Source organism: Rhynchophorus ferrugineus, unplaced genomic scaffold (genome assembly GCF_030347505.1).
Source record: "Rhynchophorus ferrugineus isolate W39M unplaced genomic scaffold, kcgeb_rfMv2 rfM1, whole genome shotgun sequence".
In the NCBI taxonomy this organism is placed as follows: Eukaryota; Metazoa; Arthropoda; class Insecta; order Coleoptera; family Curculionidae; genus Rhynchophorus; species Rhynchophorus ferrugineus.
Window position 1 is genome coordinate 28,996,467 of NW_027472580.1, and position 18,837 is coordinate 29,015,303.

The window sequence follows — 18,837 nt, forward strand, 5'->3', positions numbered from 1 at the left end:
GTACTTTCAATAAGAAAATTCAATATCAGTTATTCCTGTATACATACATATATTAAGATATTATGGTGTTAAATAAATAAATAATATATTATTAATAATTTTAGATGATGAGAACAAAGAAAGAAAATTCCTTTATGTATATTGTTCAACGTTCCCGGTATTTATTTAGTGGTTTTCTCGAATACAACACACCTCTTGACCTTTCCATTCAGAGTGGCAAGCGTGGCAACGTTGCCACGCCGTTTTCTTGCACATTCACTTCGGCATCTGCTGCCGTGAACCTTGCTGACTGGTCGCCGGTACCAGTCTAACTGTACACGCAATCGTTGTTCGTCATGCTGGTTGTGGTACCACCGTAGCGGTCCGTCGCGAACACTGTCGATTTTCTTGTTGTCAACCCGTGTTGTTTATACTAACGAATTAAATTCGATCGGTTCTCGCTCGATTTTGTTCAGAATCTAGCAGTACCCGTGTCGGTATTTGTTTGTTTGGTGCTTACGTTCACGTGTAGTGTTCAGTGCGTTTTTGTGTTATGTGGTTTTGTGGCAATAATTATCATCAGGATATAATCACTCTTTAATTGGATTAATCTGGATATATTGGTCTAAGTACCATTACTGAAAGGTCAGTGTTAATTACTAACCTATAATACCAGTTAACAATAATAATTATGTGACATAACGTGTTATAATTAGGACTTAGCTTATTTCATGTTCTTTCAAAATGTTATCTATCGTTAACGGTAAACATATTGAGATGTTAATTCAACTAAACGTGTTATGCTGTTACTTCTCAAGACATGCAATAATGTCATCACAATTCGGTGAAACAGCACAGGTGAAAAACTCGATGTTAATACGAGTTGAATGAAATAACCTTGTCTGGTGATGTATAACCGTTAAATCGGTTAAGAATAACTGTTGAGTATGACGACTAAATTGAGCTAGCCAAAGCATTTCTTGTGAAAAGCTATATTTGTGTTATATTTTTGGTAAATGATATTTTATATTTGTATTACATCATATAAGTTTAAGGTTTTTTTTAGTAGTTTAAAAATATTATAAAATCGGTAACATATTAATGCTTTTTACGACTTCCATTTAGTATATTAATTGTATAATCATACATCATATGTATCATCTTCATAAGATATCAGAGAAACTATTATTAGCTGACCGTGTTTGTTTAGTCAATATTTTGTTAATCTAATTTAGGATGACTTTTTAAAATGATGTGACCAAATTTTTTTTATTTTTTGTTTTATTAGGTTATTTATTATTGTTTATATAATCTTTGTTTTATTAGATTATTGGATGTATTTTGTTGGTTTTTCCATTTTAAAACAACTTTTATTTAGAAAATTTTATCCTATATATATTAATCAAAATATTTTCTGCAATTCTGTACAAATTTTCCCATCTTTCTGGCAATATAAACTGGCATGTCCAAAGAACAATGTTGATTTGGCAAAGATATATTTTCTTCAAAATTTCTAGAAGAAATCTTGCTTGGCTTGGCTGTCATGTTGCATATAACTGTATAAGTGATAATTAATAATAGAAGTTAATATTCCCGTTCGGTGTAAATATGGATGGGTCTTCTGAATTAACTCGAGACTGCTTGGACTTGGGATTGTCGTAGTAGATCAACTTTTCAGTGGCAGCCACAATACGCCACAGAAAATTTTTTCTCTGGTAATTAATGCGTGATTTTGAAAAGGTTCGAAATGGAATTTTCAATCAATTCGTGTAGTGGTCGTTCTCTCTCCTTTTGGATCTTTCCGATTGCATGTAAAAATCCAGATATAATTTATTCATCAATTGTTAAAGTTTATGGAGGGGTTGTGCATGGGTTTTCTTCCGTTAAGTCTTGTCGTTCAGTCTTCAAGTGGTTTTGGTTGTCCACGTCGTTTTTTGCAATCGACATCAAAATTACCACTTTTAAATCGTTGAAATAAAAATCGGAGCTTCGAAAGGTGACACAACAGCATCACCGTGTTTATTATACTTCGGTAAGAGATTTTTTTTAATCAAACAATAAAAGTAATTAGTGTTAAAAATAAAAGTCTGAGCACTCCATGATTAGCGTCCGTATGCACTTATTAACGCAATAATACTAATTGGAAACTGTTATTTTATGCAGAGAAACCATCGAATTTAACAGTTAGTTTAGGTTTTTAACAGTTGTTTACATTTATAGTCGCATTTTCATCAATCAAAATACATGCAAGCACATAATAATATACTAACATTATTCAAGTGGTATACCGTATGATATCTATTTAGTTAGTTATCTCATACATTTTTGTCGTAATGACGTAGATGCTTGAGCGTGTTGTACCATGACAATAATGTCAACTGAATGAAATGTTTGTTATTCCAAAAGAACAATGTTTTTTATACTTAAATTAAACCCAATCTATTATTCTTTCATACTATTAAATAAAATGGGTCTTTGTTTGATTGAATTTACATTTACATCTTATTTTACATTGGTTGAAATTGTCCATTTCTAGTTTTTTTAACCGTTTTGGTAGTACCTGAAAACCAATATGACCTCGTGTACCGTCTTAATAATTAAACAGTTTGAAAGAATATATTCTAATTAAACACTTTTTGAAACGAAATTTATAAAATGTGTTATGGTATTATCATGTTGTAATAGTACATTGTTGTGAAACTGTACATGTTGCAAGTAGCCTGCAAGTAGCTGAGATGCCATTTCCTCACAAATATTTTGTTTTAGGCCGAGTAGAATTTTGAATTTACTCTTGAAGAATCTTGAGATTTCCTGTACACATCTATATACTTATATACAGGCATTATATACGCGATAAGTAAGGCTATCCGATTAAAACCATGTCATTGAGATATATTCATTAATCTTCCCAAGTTTTGAACTGAAACATCCCTTAGTATCGAAAGGAAACGTTTCAAAAAGTGAACTTCGTTACTATCACTGAGTTATAATATTCAATATAACAACTTTTCTCTTTTTTAATAATGCACTTTAACATTTGATTTACAATTACAAATATTCACTTTTTAATTTGTTAAAAAGAATTCTCAATATACTTACGTCATTATTGTATTAATACACTGATGCTATTCATGTGATAACTTAAATATTATGGTTGTTATTTTGATTATTATGTCGATTTTACTTATAATACCTACGTTGTTATAGTAAATTAATGTGTTGGAACATTAAAGCAAGTTCTAAATAGAAGTCAGTGTTTAGATATATAAATAATGCGCCCCCATGGTTAATAGAATGAATCTCATTTACACATGAAAAAGAACAAATATGTTGGTTTGTGAGTTTAAATAACTGTTTCTTTTATTTAATTTACACTAGGACAGTTTTAACTTCTTTAGTTTACTATATTATACGTGTCTATGGTTTTTGTATACCTTTTAAGTATAATTTCTTTTTCGAATTAATTATTTTGTGTTGATTAAAATCATTTCTTCATTTATTTACGTTTGAGTTTGTATTATAAATATTGATTTTTGTCCATAATATACCGAAAACGATAATAAAGTAATAAAGCCTAAAGCTGAGTGATGTATTGTACTCATTTAATAAATCAAGAATGAATATATGAATACTATATATATCTAACTTAATTGCAACTTAGCAACTGAAACAAATATGAACAGTCCAATTGAAAAGTCCCTGGCCTGCCATAGTAAAACTCATTTTTTGTAATTTTTTTTTATTCAACGGAATTCCCTTCAAGTGTGATACACCGATTATAGCGGCCCTCCAACTTTTCGATACAATTTTTAAGTCGTACGATTTGTCCTTTGCATCAAAATAGGCTCCAGTTTCGTCGATCACCTCTTCATTCGACGAAAATTTCTTCCCAGCGAGTATTCGGGGCCACTCGCTGGGGGCCAGATCTGGAGAATACCGTTGACGAGGAAGCAATTCGAAGCCCAATTCGGGTTTTTTTGACACGGTGTATTGTCTTGGTGAAGTGGCACAGTTTTTCTTCAATTGCGGCCTTTTTCGGCGATTTCGTCCTTCAGACGATCCAATAACGCTATGTCATAGTCGCTGTTGATGGTCCTTCCTTTTTAAAGGTAGACAATGAAAATTATTCCATGCGCATCCGAAAATACGGACGCCATAATCTTGTCAGGCGACTGTTGCGTTTTCCCACGCTTTCGAGCGGATTCATCGTATGCAGTCCACTCGGAATACTGTCGATTGGACTTCGGGTGAAATGATGATGCCATGTTTCATCCATTGTTACATATCGACGCAAAAAGTCGGGTTTTTTACGCTTGATCATCTTCAAAAACTGCTCCGAATCATCATCTCGTTGTTGTTTACTTTGCACAGAGATTTCTCATACCCAAATATTCATGAATGATATGATGTACACGATCAGTTCATATCTTTAGAGTGTCTGCTAATTCATTAAATTTCAATTTACGGCCTTTCAAAATCATTTTGGGGATTTTTTAAATGTTTTCGTCGGTAACAACCTCTTTTGGGCGCCCACTGCGTTCATCGTCTTCGGTGCGCATTTCACCACGTCTAATGTTAGCATACCAATACTTGATGGTTGATATTCCTGGGGCAGTACCTGGAAACTCGGCATCAAACCAAGTTTTTGTTTCAACTATATTTTTTCCCTTCAAAAAACATTATTTTTTCAATACGCGAAATTCCTTTTTATCCAGTTTTTTCACAATAACAAAAGCTGCTTCACTCAATATGCTATAATTCACAAGCTAATGATCCGACAGCTGTCAAATGTATGCACGCATATTTTGAGGCTTAGGGCTAACTAAAAACATATGGACTTAATTCTAGTAGCGCCATCTATGTGTCAGGCCGTATACTTTTCAATTGATGTGTTAACACAAATGCAAGCTTTAATAAGCTGTAATATATTATGTGATGATTTAGTGTAAGCTCATATAATATTGTATTAATCACTTAGTATTATGAAATAATAGAATAACTTTAGCTAGATGGAATGCAGTGGAAAAGAAAAAATATTGTTTATATATTGTGTGTCATGGGTATTAATGTAATATAACAATACCTTTTTTATTATTTTAATCACCAATTAAGTAATAAAATATCAAGTCGATTTCAATTACATCTTATTAATTATTAATGTCCGTAAATGTCCTTGTAATTATAAGTCTCTGCAACGCATAATGCAATTATGATTTAAATGCAAACAATCATATTAAGTTTAAGTAATTATATATCTGAATATTCATTTACTCATAAGTTACACAATAAGCTATTGTTACAGTATTACATTAATATAGGTACCAGTAAAGTATCACCATTACCCAATAAGTTTTAGTTTAACGCTCACTTTTTGATAGTCTCATAGGATATCTGGATAGTACCAGCATTCAAACTATATACGTGAAAAATCATGTTATCAGTTCCAGTAGTCAGTTTAGTTTAATGATTGTTCAAAAATATATATATTTTCAAAACAAACATAATTATTTCTGTTGGTTCTAAATTCGTTTTTGATGGAAAAACATTGCTAATACATTGCCGATGAGTGATTGATATTGTAAGACTTGAAGATATGTTGGACTTCAATTTTTTTCAAGTTTCAATCATCAGTACATTAAAAACAGAAAACAGAAGTCCGCTTCCATATGTTTTGGTAGTTGAAGTAGATTAGAAATTACAATGATTTTGGGAAGATATCCACATCGTTTTTATACATGTAAACATTGACGCAACTCAATTTCCTGACAAAGTTTGTTTTACTAAAATATTAATCAAAATAATGACATTTAGGTGCTGTTGATTGTACATAGCAGACTTTGATAAAATATTATGCGAAGGTTGGCCACACATCAATGGTTGCGTATTTTTGACGTTGTCTGTTGCAGAATGCATTATATCTTTTCTTAAATATGACGCCAATCGAATATATTTCCTCAGAGGTAGTTGTGGAGTATTCGACAAAAAAATAACTTCAACGTTAACTCAGATCATACGTTGAACTACTGTGTGGTACCTTACATTTATATGATTTAATCATATACATTACATACATATATTATACTACAGTAACTGAATATTTTTATTTGTAGAATTACTAATTAGCTTATAATGTAAAAAGATAATAGATATTTATTACTGTTAATATTGAATATACTACACGAGATTTAAGATATGAGTAGCAACTTTTACCTAATTGAAAAATATTGTTGCTGTATACAAACTGTGTTAATATATAAATTTGGTTTATTTGTGTTTATAATTAAGGCAAACGTTTAATAACAAATATAAATAACCTCCCTCGATAAACTTTGTTGTTTTTAATTTGTAATAATCAATAACTCATTATTGCCATTTTGTTACCTCTTATTTATACTATATCATTATTATTAATTATTCTATAGAAGTATATATAAAAGGGAGGAATGTCGTAGGAATATGAAAACGAGTAGGTATTAACAGTAAACAAATATACTTGGTGATATATATTCGGTAAATCATTTAAAAATGTATTGCAAAAACTAAATGTTTGCGATTCTAGATATTTGCATTGAAGCTTTATCTCAGATTGTTTACGAAATTGTTCTCAGTACGATATTTTCAGATAAGTATTATAATTCGAGATTTTAATAAAACAATGTTCCTTTGTTTTTACAGTGCAATTTATGACTGCATGTTCTGTACATTTATTGTTTTATTATTTGGGACAAGATTTAAAAATAAATTTGAAAATTTTGAAGATAATAAGTTAATTGTGTTTCCACCTCAGAATATATAATCAAACCGATTACTTTAACTAATCAAATCATGATCCATAATGTTTGATGATGAGATATATAGTGGCAGACATAATATTAGTTCATTAAATTACCATAGTACCAAATAATGGAATTTATAATTAAGATTTTAAACATTATTAAATAGAACACATATTTGTCTCTCGATATTTATAAAAGAATGTGTGTATTAGGCCAAATGCAAAATGGAATGTAGCTTGGTGAGGTGCTGCACTGAGGGTCACGGCGAGTGTACGCGGGATAAAACTGCCAGACGCCGAAACCGCACAAATACGATTGTAGTTCTCGCTTCGCAGTAAAGCTGTACACAGTAGTAGGCTTGGTACAATGACAATTGATACTGCATTAGTTACGACTGAACTGAAATTTTGTTCTGAATCTGATTCGGAAGGAATTCGTCTTCGAACCTGAAATGATAATGTTTAGGTTCCAGGTGGCTAGTAAAAGGTAGCTGAGAATTTTTATCTAAAGAGAAGTAAGACTCACGGAGAATTTACTTTAATTAAAGAATTTAATCCTCATGTAGTCTACATGACTTGTATCGTACACATTTTTGTCGCACCCGCACAGCTTCGATTAGTTCTTCTTCAATTTTTAAACACTTACCGTGACTTTAGATTACGTTAGCAAAAACTGTTTCACGGCAAGCTGCGAAGCAATATTGCGCCGTAGCTATCGTTCTCGAAACCCACAAAATCACATCACCTCACCAAGCTTCCCATTTTGCGCCTGGCCTTATTCTCGTTTTTAAACTACTTTGTTTCAAAGGATTAATTATAGTATAGTAAAAGTTTAAATAATAGGTAGCGAGAAGTTAAGTTTTTAATTCAAACTGATGTAACGTACATACGTCGATTTAATAAGATATCCATTCATTTTATTAGAAATCGATCACTTCCATTCCGCTTAATGACCTAAAAAGTATAATTAAAACGAGAAAAGATGGCGAACGACGATAACGAGACAATTATGAAATTGCTTTGAAGCATTTTTGTTCTTTGCGTTTCTCATACGTAAACAATGTAACATAAAGTTACAACAGTTATTTTTTTACGTCGAACGAGCCGTTTTCTTCACACAAGCTACATTCTCCGATTGTGTGAGATTTCTATAAAATTGAAAGCCATTGTTTATTGTTTCCTAACCGGAATATCTCTTTTAAATGGGCTCATATTTAAGCTTATTTTTGATTAAATATATATTTCCATGATACAGTTTATATTAGATCACTAAAAGCACTTGCACACTTGCATTAATACACAAGCAAGACGAGTTCGAATCCTGCTGGGGTATGGTCGTAATTTCATATATGTTCGGATTTATGTTTGTGATTGTTTACAATTTGTGATTGTCCTTAGGCTAGAGTATAAAATCCAACAAGGAAAATTATCCCAATCAGGCCAGTAACCAGGCTGGGCAAGACCGGATGTCTTCTGGATTAATATTTAAGTCGATCACTGGCCAGTCTTAATGCCAAGGACCGAGGTTCGGAGCCCACGTTAAACAGTAGATCCAATCTAGAAAAACCCTTGTTAATAAAAAAGATACTTTAAAATACGAGGGTGGTTCAAATATGACCGAGACAAATACTCTGACGCGTTTATTTACTATTGAAAAAAGTTACAAAAATTACTAATACTCTATAGTTACGCATTTTGTCCATCTTTCCGGAAGTTTTTTGATGCCGTTATCGAAGAATTCCTTGGGTAACTCGGAGAGCCATGTGCGTACGAACTCCTCTACCCCGTCATTGGTGTTGAATGTTTGATCTCAGAGGGTATCTTTTAGTGGTCCAAACATGTGGTAGTCGCAGAATGATAAATCCGGACTGAAGGGAGGGTGTTCCTGTACCCCCCACCTTAATTTTAATATTATATCGTGAGATGCGCGTATGGGGCGCGCATTATCCTTGAGAAGAATCGCACTTCGTACTTGAATGCTTCTCCGTTTCGAGCGATAAGCGGGTTTCACGTGTGTTTTCAGAAGGTTAGAGTAGTATGCAGCATTATTGGTACGTTCGGTGCCCAGGAAATCGACGTACAGTACGCCCTACCGGTCCCAGAACACCTTACACGGAACCTCACCCTTTTGCTTGCTTTCGGAGGTGTAATAGTGTACCCATGTCTCATCTGTAGTGCAGATTCGCATTAAAAATCCGCCCCCCTCCGCTTCCTATCGCGTCAGCAAGCGGTGACAAACTTTCAACCGCGTAAATTTTTGCTCGAAATTCAATAGTTTAGGAAGCCATCGCGCCTAATTTTGCGATATTGAAGGTGTTCGTGGATGATACACTATCAATACTCATGCCGAGTTCAGCCGAAATGTCTGGAAAATTCATCCTACGGTTCTCCAAATTGAGTTGTTCTACGCGGCAAATGTTGTCTGGTGTGATGCTGGTTCACGGTCGACGATCATGCGGCTCATTCTCGACGGTTTCGCAGTCATCCTTGAGTGCTTTGGCTCAGTTAAGCTCAGACACTCACTACCGAACTGATTGACTAAAAAGTATCCGAATTACTAAATATATATTAAAACTTTTTGTGCATACATTTATTCATTGATATAATTTTTTAGAAGAGTTAGTCGACATTATTTATGTTATTCTTAAGTGCCGGAAAATCGGATTATTTTTACATCGAATCATTGCATAAATCATCATCAGTTTATAGTAGTAATAACTTTCAACATATGTTGATAATGAGCGAATGCTGTATTTGGTAAGAGTTTGTGGGTGTGATCTACTCTGAATTGCTAAAACCAAATGGAACCATAAATAAGAATTACCACCTATTTCAACTGATCATGCCCGTGCATTGAAGGTGAAATTAAGTTACCAGAAATTTAAAACATATTTTTCTATTTAAAAATGTGCCTCTTCCTCGACAGTTGAGAAAAAATTGTAAAAGTATATTTAAATTTTAATGAATTATTTCTGTTTTTTATGCTGTTAATTTCTACATTTTATATAATACCTGATTGATTTAAAGAAACCAAAACTACCGTCTATTGATCTTAAATTTATAGTGGATAGTGGGCAAGCGTGGTACCCATTTTAAGCAAATCTCTACTAATATTAATTTCACTCAAATAATATATCTCTCTAACAATATATTAAAACGATTTCTATACATTCTGACCAATCAACTACTATTTTACAATAACCAATTTACTGTTTTTACAAATCTTAATATGTGTACAACTTTGATTCCGTCCTTTCCTATTAGTTCTAATAGTGGTCGAAATAGATAATTTTTGTCACGCAATTAATTTAGCGCTGTCAACGTAATTTCATAGTCCGTTTATATCATATCCTAAAATTATTTTTAATTTATTAGTTCTTGGTATTTAAAAAAAATATCCCATCCGCCATATTATTTAGACATTTATACTTTCTATCATTTTTTCCTCAATGGCATATAAACGAGATAACTATAATTTACAGTATTTTATAGAAGTTATTCATGATCTTCATCATAACCCATCGGCCATACAGGGAAATAAAAGGGTTGATTTACTATTTATTTAGTCAGTTTTGTAATTGATTATATCTTTTCACATCATATATTTTAACCTTTAATGGATGGATATTTTATTATTTTTAGGTTTTTCGTTTAGAACGTGTAAGTCTCTTTATTTTTCTTTACATTACTTAATTTTATATAGATATTTTTCAAAAAATTCTAGTGCGTTGGGGAAGCTCTATATTACAATTTTAATCAACCAATCAAAGGAGTCATCACTTACTGAAATAAAAACAACAATAGTCAAGTTATAGTATTTCTCTTATACATTTCTAGTGTATTCACAACAATTTAACGTTGGTTTCTTGGCATGGAAATTGGATATGTGGTTTTACAGATAACATTCCTATGCGGTTGTTACATGAATGTAAAAATAGATTTCTTAAAAACATGTTACTGTAATTTAACCATTTTGCTTTTATATTTATAGTGCTACTATTTTACTTTATGCTATTTTAATATACAAACTAATAATCCTCAAATTCGAAGTTTATGATTCAGAAAAATAACAAATTATAAAATAACAAGTTTCGTATTATATTTTTTTGACTGGCTTTATTCTCGTTTTTTTATAGCGATGACGATTTGATGAGAATGTCAAAATATGCTTTTTGCTATCTATTCTAATGAAAGTCTCGAAGGATTGAAATATGTGACTAGTTGTGATCTGCTTAATTCGATAGGAAATGTGGAAATAGATTTTTAAATTTCCAATTTAACATTTTTAGAAATATTAAATTATTTTGAATATTATATTTACCGAGTTGTAATACTTGAAATATAAGTCAACTCTAATAATATGTTTTAATAAAACTACATGACTCTCGTTTAACTTTTACTATATACAGCTTTACGTATTCAGCAATGAGCGTTTTATGAAAGGTCAACGAGTTCGAGACTGTGCATCTCTCCCATGAAATTCCTTTTACCTGTTTGAACAGCTAGCTGCACGAGTATTAATATATTTCTTGTTCAGGAAACGTTTCAATTAAACAGCAAAATTTTAAAATATATAAATAAAAATAAAAATTGTATCTAAGGAAAGCAAAATAAAATATTATTTTGTTAATATGTTTGTTATGTATATAATATGTTAATAAAATTTATTAATATCTTGAACAAAAGAAAACAGATATTAAAAAACTAAAATAACATAATTTGATGTTTGATTTTGATTTGGTTTTTGATGTTTGACAGATTTGATTTGATGCTGATGTTAAATAATCGTTCTTTATGATTATGTTATATAAATGGTATATAGAAAATCAGTTCATTTAGTGATATCCTGTGTAAACTATTACTTTAATTAGTTAATCCTGCTCTAAATGTTATTCTAAAATCTATATATGTCCTATAACAATATGGGATAGTGTTGATCGTAGTAGTCTACGCACTTCACTATCACGTCACACCGGTTGCTGATTAGCGAGCACATTGGGGCGAGCACAAGTACTCTTTTAAAGTAATTAATACAAGCATTCTTACGGGTTCTTGGAGCCGTTGAATGATTACTGTATTAGTCTTATAGTTTGATTCTATATAATCAAATAAGCTTAAGTATTGATAAGCCAGTATGTTTGATATAGTTTCAGTCCAAGTTGTTTTCGTTTAGAAAGTATGTGTTTCTTTCAGGTGAGATATCATTCTAGATGCATATCAAGATATTTAACATTCTCAGTTTGGATACGTTCACAATTATTAATATTCACTGGTGGGCATGTTCTTCTACGTAGAGTGAATGTTTCTTGTGTAAATTTTGTTTCATTTACTTTAATACGACATGTCTTTTGCTGCATACAAATCGGACCAATGAAGAACAACGAATGATATTTGGCTTTGGATACCGAACATTCGTTAGCTTTCGATGAAACATACATATTGCATTTGTTGTTACGAGCAAACGTTCGTTGGGCGTGAAGCCGTATTTCTCAACGGCAACGGCGATTATAGTGTATATACCTACCGTCCTCACTGCATTCGACAATTCCATTCATTTCTTTTGATGTTACTGACAATATACGGATGGCAAGCGAATGCCAACAAACCTTCGTTGGCCGTCGTCAAACCGTCCAAACAGCAATAAAAATATCCCAACAAACCAATTCGTTGTCTTTCGTTGGCCCGGTCTGTACGCAGCATTTAGCGACAGTTATATTTTATCAAGTTGTGTTTGGAGGTTCTTTGATGCTATTAATGAATCTTCGAGAGATGATAAGGTTGCTGTGTCGGCTTCATATGTCCCAACATACTGCCTTGACGAATTCCTGATTTCATTGTTCATTGTCTTGTAGTGAAATGAAAGTATCTATGATGTAAGATTTTAATAACGATAAATAAGATTATTTAATAACGATAAGATATTAATAAAGATGTGGATGGACGAGGAGTTTCTTTAATTTAAAATTTATGGCCTGAGATATGTCCTATAATGGAACTGAACAATGCAAAAACGAGTATCTTCTAATATAAGGAGTTTATGAAGTAAATAGCCAATACAAACCTGATGATTTTAAAAATAATTATAATTTATTTTATATTTATTTATATTTATTATGACTATGACTATGAATTGATTATCGGTTTGATAGGAAATTTCTTAAATTGGGTAGTACCAAACGCAGTAAACTTCTAGTAAGTGTACCTGTTCGTTGTGACTTAAGCGAATTCAAGACTGAACTGTTATGAAATAGAATTAAATCTTGAATATAGCAAATTTTATATCTAGTAATAATGGTACACAGATAGCCCCACAATGTTGTTATTGATGCCAACTGCCCCTGTTGTGGAGTGCCAGTAGTGGCGGTGAGACCCATGGAACTAAAGAGACATTTTAATTTCATATATTCATTTAAAGTTACTCAGATAGCATAAATGTTAAAAAACTACTTTTACATTGTCAAAACAGAATTATGTTATAGTTTATGATGTTTTCGACTTCATTGATTTGCATAAGTGTTTTGTTCTTCATGATAGATTAATATAGGAAATATAATTTTTTAAAGATCGTTCTTACAGTTTAACCTAATAAATGAATATGTAAGTTGTATTAAATTTAGCATTACATTTTACCCCTTATTATATATCATATTGGTGAAGTATAAGTTGTCCAGCTGTTTTGCATTTGAAAATTGTTATATATTTTTATCGATTTTGTTTTTCAACTAATTTCAAGATAAATTAATTAATTAACATACGTGTTAATGTTGCTAAGCATCAACTAAGTTGGACTGTATAATAAGATGACATAATTGGCAACACGATAACGTAATTAGAATTTCCGTCCCCTTAATTATATACTAGTGTATTACAATATGTTGTAATATTTATCTATTGAGTTCAAAGAATTTTTTAAGTATGTTTATGATGACAAACTTATAAGACTGAAGACCAAATATTAATTATAATTATTAAGCCTTAATTTAAAAAATATTGTTTTTTATTTCAATTATTTGAATAAGTATAATATTAGTGTTGGTACATTTCGTGGTATGAAATAATAATTTAATTTTGAAATGCGTGATACTTGATGATGATGTAACATTATATCAGAAAAATAGCCAATTTAAGATACACAATGATGTTCTATTAAATTAAAAATACATGTAAAATATTTAAGGTAAAAGGCACCTAAAAAAATGTTCCGTATATCGCAAGCATATCTGACCACAATGGTCAAGTAACAAAGCTAAATACTAAAAAATGAGAAAAAAAATACAACGCAGTCTGATAGATATCACTTTTTGCAACAACATAAATAAAAGCTGAAAGCTTGAAAAGCTGATAACCTATGACAGTTTAACCAATAAAAGTCTTCATCGGTCTAATTATTTATGTCATACCCGTACATAATTAACCCTATTCAAAAGAACTATACTATTTCAAAGAATCAGTAACAATAGACGCTCTTAAGAACATTTCTAGGGATCAAATAGATATATAGGGGTACAGATAATGCATAATGAGCTACAAAATTGATTTAATTGATTTATGTCTTTGACCAAAACAGTTTCATCAATATATTTTGTGAATGTATTTTTAAAGTGTTACAATTTAAAATATATGCAGGGTATGATTTTTTAAATGAAAAACTGAATGATTTTTGCAAATTAATTACCTTTAATTGTTTATTCAGTTAATTTGACCAGTCGGTAAAATTGTGTCTACCTCTGTAGATTTTCAAATGAACCTTTTTCATGATGTAGGAAATTGAGTTCTTTGAAGTCTTAATCTGGTTGCCAACAAATTCTATAAAAATTCAAAGAAATCTCTGTCTCAGTCAACACAAGTGCATCATTCTCAGAACATTGATTTGACAAACCATTGATTAAATCAATAATCCTATAGTCTTTCTGCACTAAGCCTTCGATTCGATGGTTCATACATCGATATAATCATATATCGATATTTTTAACCAATGTTTTTTATTTCGATACTTATATCAATAACAATATTTATTAAATGATTTTCATTTATTGTTTTGGTCGTTACTGTGGAAAATCCATAATAGATAGATTTGATTATTATTTATTTTGTCGATATTATTTTAAATATTGTCATCAATATATCGATATTTTTTGGTATCGATACGTTATCCCCACTATTGGGTTAAATGATTCGTTTTAATCTTCAATATATATTGTCCAAATTAAGTTTTTATCAAATTTGAGTTATCTCTTGTATGCTGTTATTGCTTAACACATTGAAGCATAGGAGATTTATATAGCTCGTCCAATAAAACAGACATTCCATCAACATTTATGACGTCAGCACATCGCAACGTTACCACATTAAATTTGACTTTTGGTTATAACCTATGATTAATATGACTAATGTTTTGAATAGTTTTGCAGATATTTGGCAATATTGTCAACCAATATGAATCGATAGTCGAATTTTATAAGCTGATTCAGTTACATACAGCATTTTATCTGTTTTTAATTTGGATAAAACGCGAACTGCAATTGGCAATACATTCGACGTCATCCATGATACAAGTTAGCTGTTAAATCTATACACGGCAGTCGTCTCGCTGAATTTATTTTCTGTAAATAATCGGAAGTTATAGTATTTCGCTATAATTGCCTATAAATATTTACAAATATAAGTTTAATAATGCCGTCATAATATATTTTAACAGCTGACACATTTGTCATAATGTATTTTATTATTTTCATCGAACGCCTACTAGCTTGAACAGTTACAAGCTGGATAATGACCATACATTAAATTTACATTAACGTAGTATGAATATAATATATTAGAGTAACAATGTTAAATTGTAATGGTATTAGTTGTTAATTCTAACACAATTTTCCAAAATATTGTTGCTTTTATATATTACTGATATTCCTTATTTATATTAGTGATACCAAGTAATTAAAAATATATAAAACCCGTGATCAGGTGAATTGTGTATGTTTATTATAAGCAAATATATTATAACCTCTAGAAGGGGTCAGCGACCGTATCTTTGTTGGGTAGAAACAGTTTTGTAAATTATCGTCTTGACATACCATCGAAGCACGATTTGTTCCACTATGTTGCTTGTGTGTGGTTTAACGTTTATTTACGACGAATTGTAAGTGAGATCGAGACGCGACTCTTAATTAGCACTAAAAATAGACTAATTTTCTCGAGAATTGATGTCATTTTTTTAAAATTGACTGCATCACGTTCATGTTTTGTTCATTCTTGTTTAACAATAAGCAATGGAAGGTCGTCCAGTATGGGATGGTCGTCGTTCATTTCATTCTTAGTTACTTGTGTTTATGAAAATCAAGGGATATTTTATTTATATAATGACATTGTAGTTGATTGCAGTGGATGTGTTCGATATGTTTCTTGCAGAAGATTGATAGCAAAAATATATAATCAATAAACTGATATTCTGTTAAAAATATCTAATACCTGCTAAAAATGTTAAAAATAAATTTAATGTAATATATTAATCTATGATGACTGACAAATATCTGGGATTGACAGCAAATAGTTACTAAAGTATTATTTTTATAACAATAACGTTAATATTAATCTATCAATGTTGTGGATATCGTTTATAAATTTACAATGAAAATATTTAAAAAGAACAGTAAGAATTATATATTAAAACAAATGACCATTTTAACACAGATTAGCAATGCTTATGGAGATAATATGTTTAAAAAATAGAGTAAGAGTGAAAGTGTATGATGTTGTTTATGATGTAAGAGCGTTTTATGCTAAGTAGCAGTCTTGATTAAATAAATGAACCTAAGGGATTCTCGAATTACCTGAAAGACAGATCTACAGGAACCCAAGATTTTATATTGGTCTATTAAATTAAAAAGTTGTTTTCATCTCTGTCTCATCTCAATAGTGAATTTAAAGTATGCACTTGAAACAATTAAACAAATAGTTGAAGATGCTGCCAAATAAATGACGATATACGATTTTTCTTTTTTTATGATTTATTTGCTCATTTTCTTTAATATTTATTGTTTTCTGTGAGGCAATATTTTTTTTATTATTATTTAATTATTACATTATTATTAGTCGTTTCCAACTAACCCACAATTTGTCTTTATGATTACTTAAATCTAGGAATATAAATAGGAGGACCCATTGGCCCTATCTCAGTTTCTGGTGAAATAATGTTTATACATATTACTGCTGTATTTGTTATTATAAGCACCTCACTACACAACGCTATACAAGTTTTGTTGTAAATTAACGTCTTGACATACCATCGAAGCACGATTTGTTCCACTATGTTGCTTGTGTTTGGTTTAACGTTTATTTACGACGAATTGTAAGTGAGATCGAGACGCGACTCTTAATTAGCACTAAAAATAGACTAATTTTCTCGAGAATTGATGTCATTTTTTTAAATTGACTGCATCACGTTCATGTTTTGTTCATTCTTGTTTAACAATAAGCAATCGAAGGTCGTCCAGTATGGGATGGTCGTCATTCATTACATTCTTAGTTACTTGTGTTTATGAAAATCAACGGATATTTTATTTATATAATGACATTGCAGTTGATTGCAGTTGATGTGTTCGATATGTTTCTTGCAGAAGATTGATAGCAAAAATATATAATCAATAAACTGATATTTTGTTAAAAATATCTAATACCTGTTAAACATGTTAAAAATAAATTTAATGTAATATATTAATCTATGATGATTGAAAAATATCAAGGATTGACAGCAGATAGTTACTAAAATATTATTTTTACAACAATAACGTTAATATTAATCTATCAATGTTGTGGATATCGTTTATAAATTTACAATGAAAATATTTAAAATGACCAGTAAGAATTATATATTAAAACAAAGGACGATTTTAACACAGATTAGAAATGTTTATGGAGATAATATGTTTAAAAAATAGAGTAACAGTGAAAGTGTATGATGTTGTTTATCATGTAAGAACATTTTATGCTAGGTAACAGTCTTGATTAAATAATTGAACCTAAGGGATTCTCGAATTACCTGAAAGACAGTATCCATAGGAACCCAAGATTTTATATTGGTATATTTAATTAAAAAGTTGTTTTCATCTCTGTCCCATCTCAATAGTGAATTTAAAGTATGCACTTGAAACAATTAAACAAATAGTTGAAGATGCTGCCAAATAAATGACGATATACGATTTTTCCCTTTTTATGATTTATTTGCTTATTTTTTTTAATATTTATTGTTTTCTCTGAGGCAATATTTTTTTGTTATTATTTAATTATTACATTATTACTAGTCGTTTTCGACTAACCTACAATTTGTCTTTATGATTACTTAAATCTAGGTATATAAATAGGAGGACCCATCGGCCCTATCTCAGTCTCTGGTGAAATAATGTTTATACATGTTACTGCTGTATTTGTTATTATAAGCACCTCACTACACAACATTATACAAGATCAGATGGTTTGATCCTTTTGAGTCTGTGTCCTGTTCTGGCGGTATCCCAAACTGCAATACTTCGATATTCTCATGAGAATGGAGTCTTTCCTCATGCCCCCTTGCAATTCTCTTGATTTCTTGACTTACTGTTTGTATCTGAAGGTCTCGGTGTAGGCAATCAGTCCTATATTATTTGGGTGCGCCCACAATACCCTTCAGGATTTAGTTTTGAAAAATAAAATTGTATTTTGTTTATGTTACTCTTTGTAGAACATCCCCATAATTGAAATCCGTATGTCTATATAGGTTTCAGTATTTGCTTATCTAATAGCAATTTATTATGTACTGATAATTGTGATTTTCTTCCAATTAGCCAATACATTTTCGTATATTTCAATTCCAGTTCTTTTCTTTTCTTTTTTATATATTCCTTCCGGCTAAGTTTTGCATCAAGATTCATTCCGAGATATTTAGCGTCTACTCAAATCATCTCACTAACTCTTAATCATAAAACTAAAGTTAGACATATAGTTTGTATTTAATTTATACCTGCAGACACAGTTGAGTTCATTTTATTTCAGTCTCCACCTGTCCTTATTGAAAAACGTATATAAAAAGCACCTATATACAATAATCA

At 30.7% G+C, this 18,837-nt stretch overlaps 1 protein-coding gene across 9 annotated transcripts in view; it reads left to right on the plus strand.

Annotated features, from left to right (window-relative positions):
- Positions 1-344: 344 nt before the first annotated feature.
- Cad87A (Cadherin 87A) overlaps positions 345-18,837 on the plus strand; it is a 727,969-nt gene continuing 709,476 nt past the window's right edge. For 4 of the 9 annotated variants that reach the window (XR_013008485.1, XM_076419263.1, XM_076419271.1 and 1 more), the window contains exon 1: positions 345-624. The gene's annotated coding sequence lies outside the window, so the exon portion shown is untranslated. The remainder of the gene's footprint in view (positions 625-18,837) is intronic. The other 5 variants (XM_076419264.1, XM_076419270.1, XM_076419272.1 and 2 more) reach the window with 2 other exon arrangements.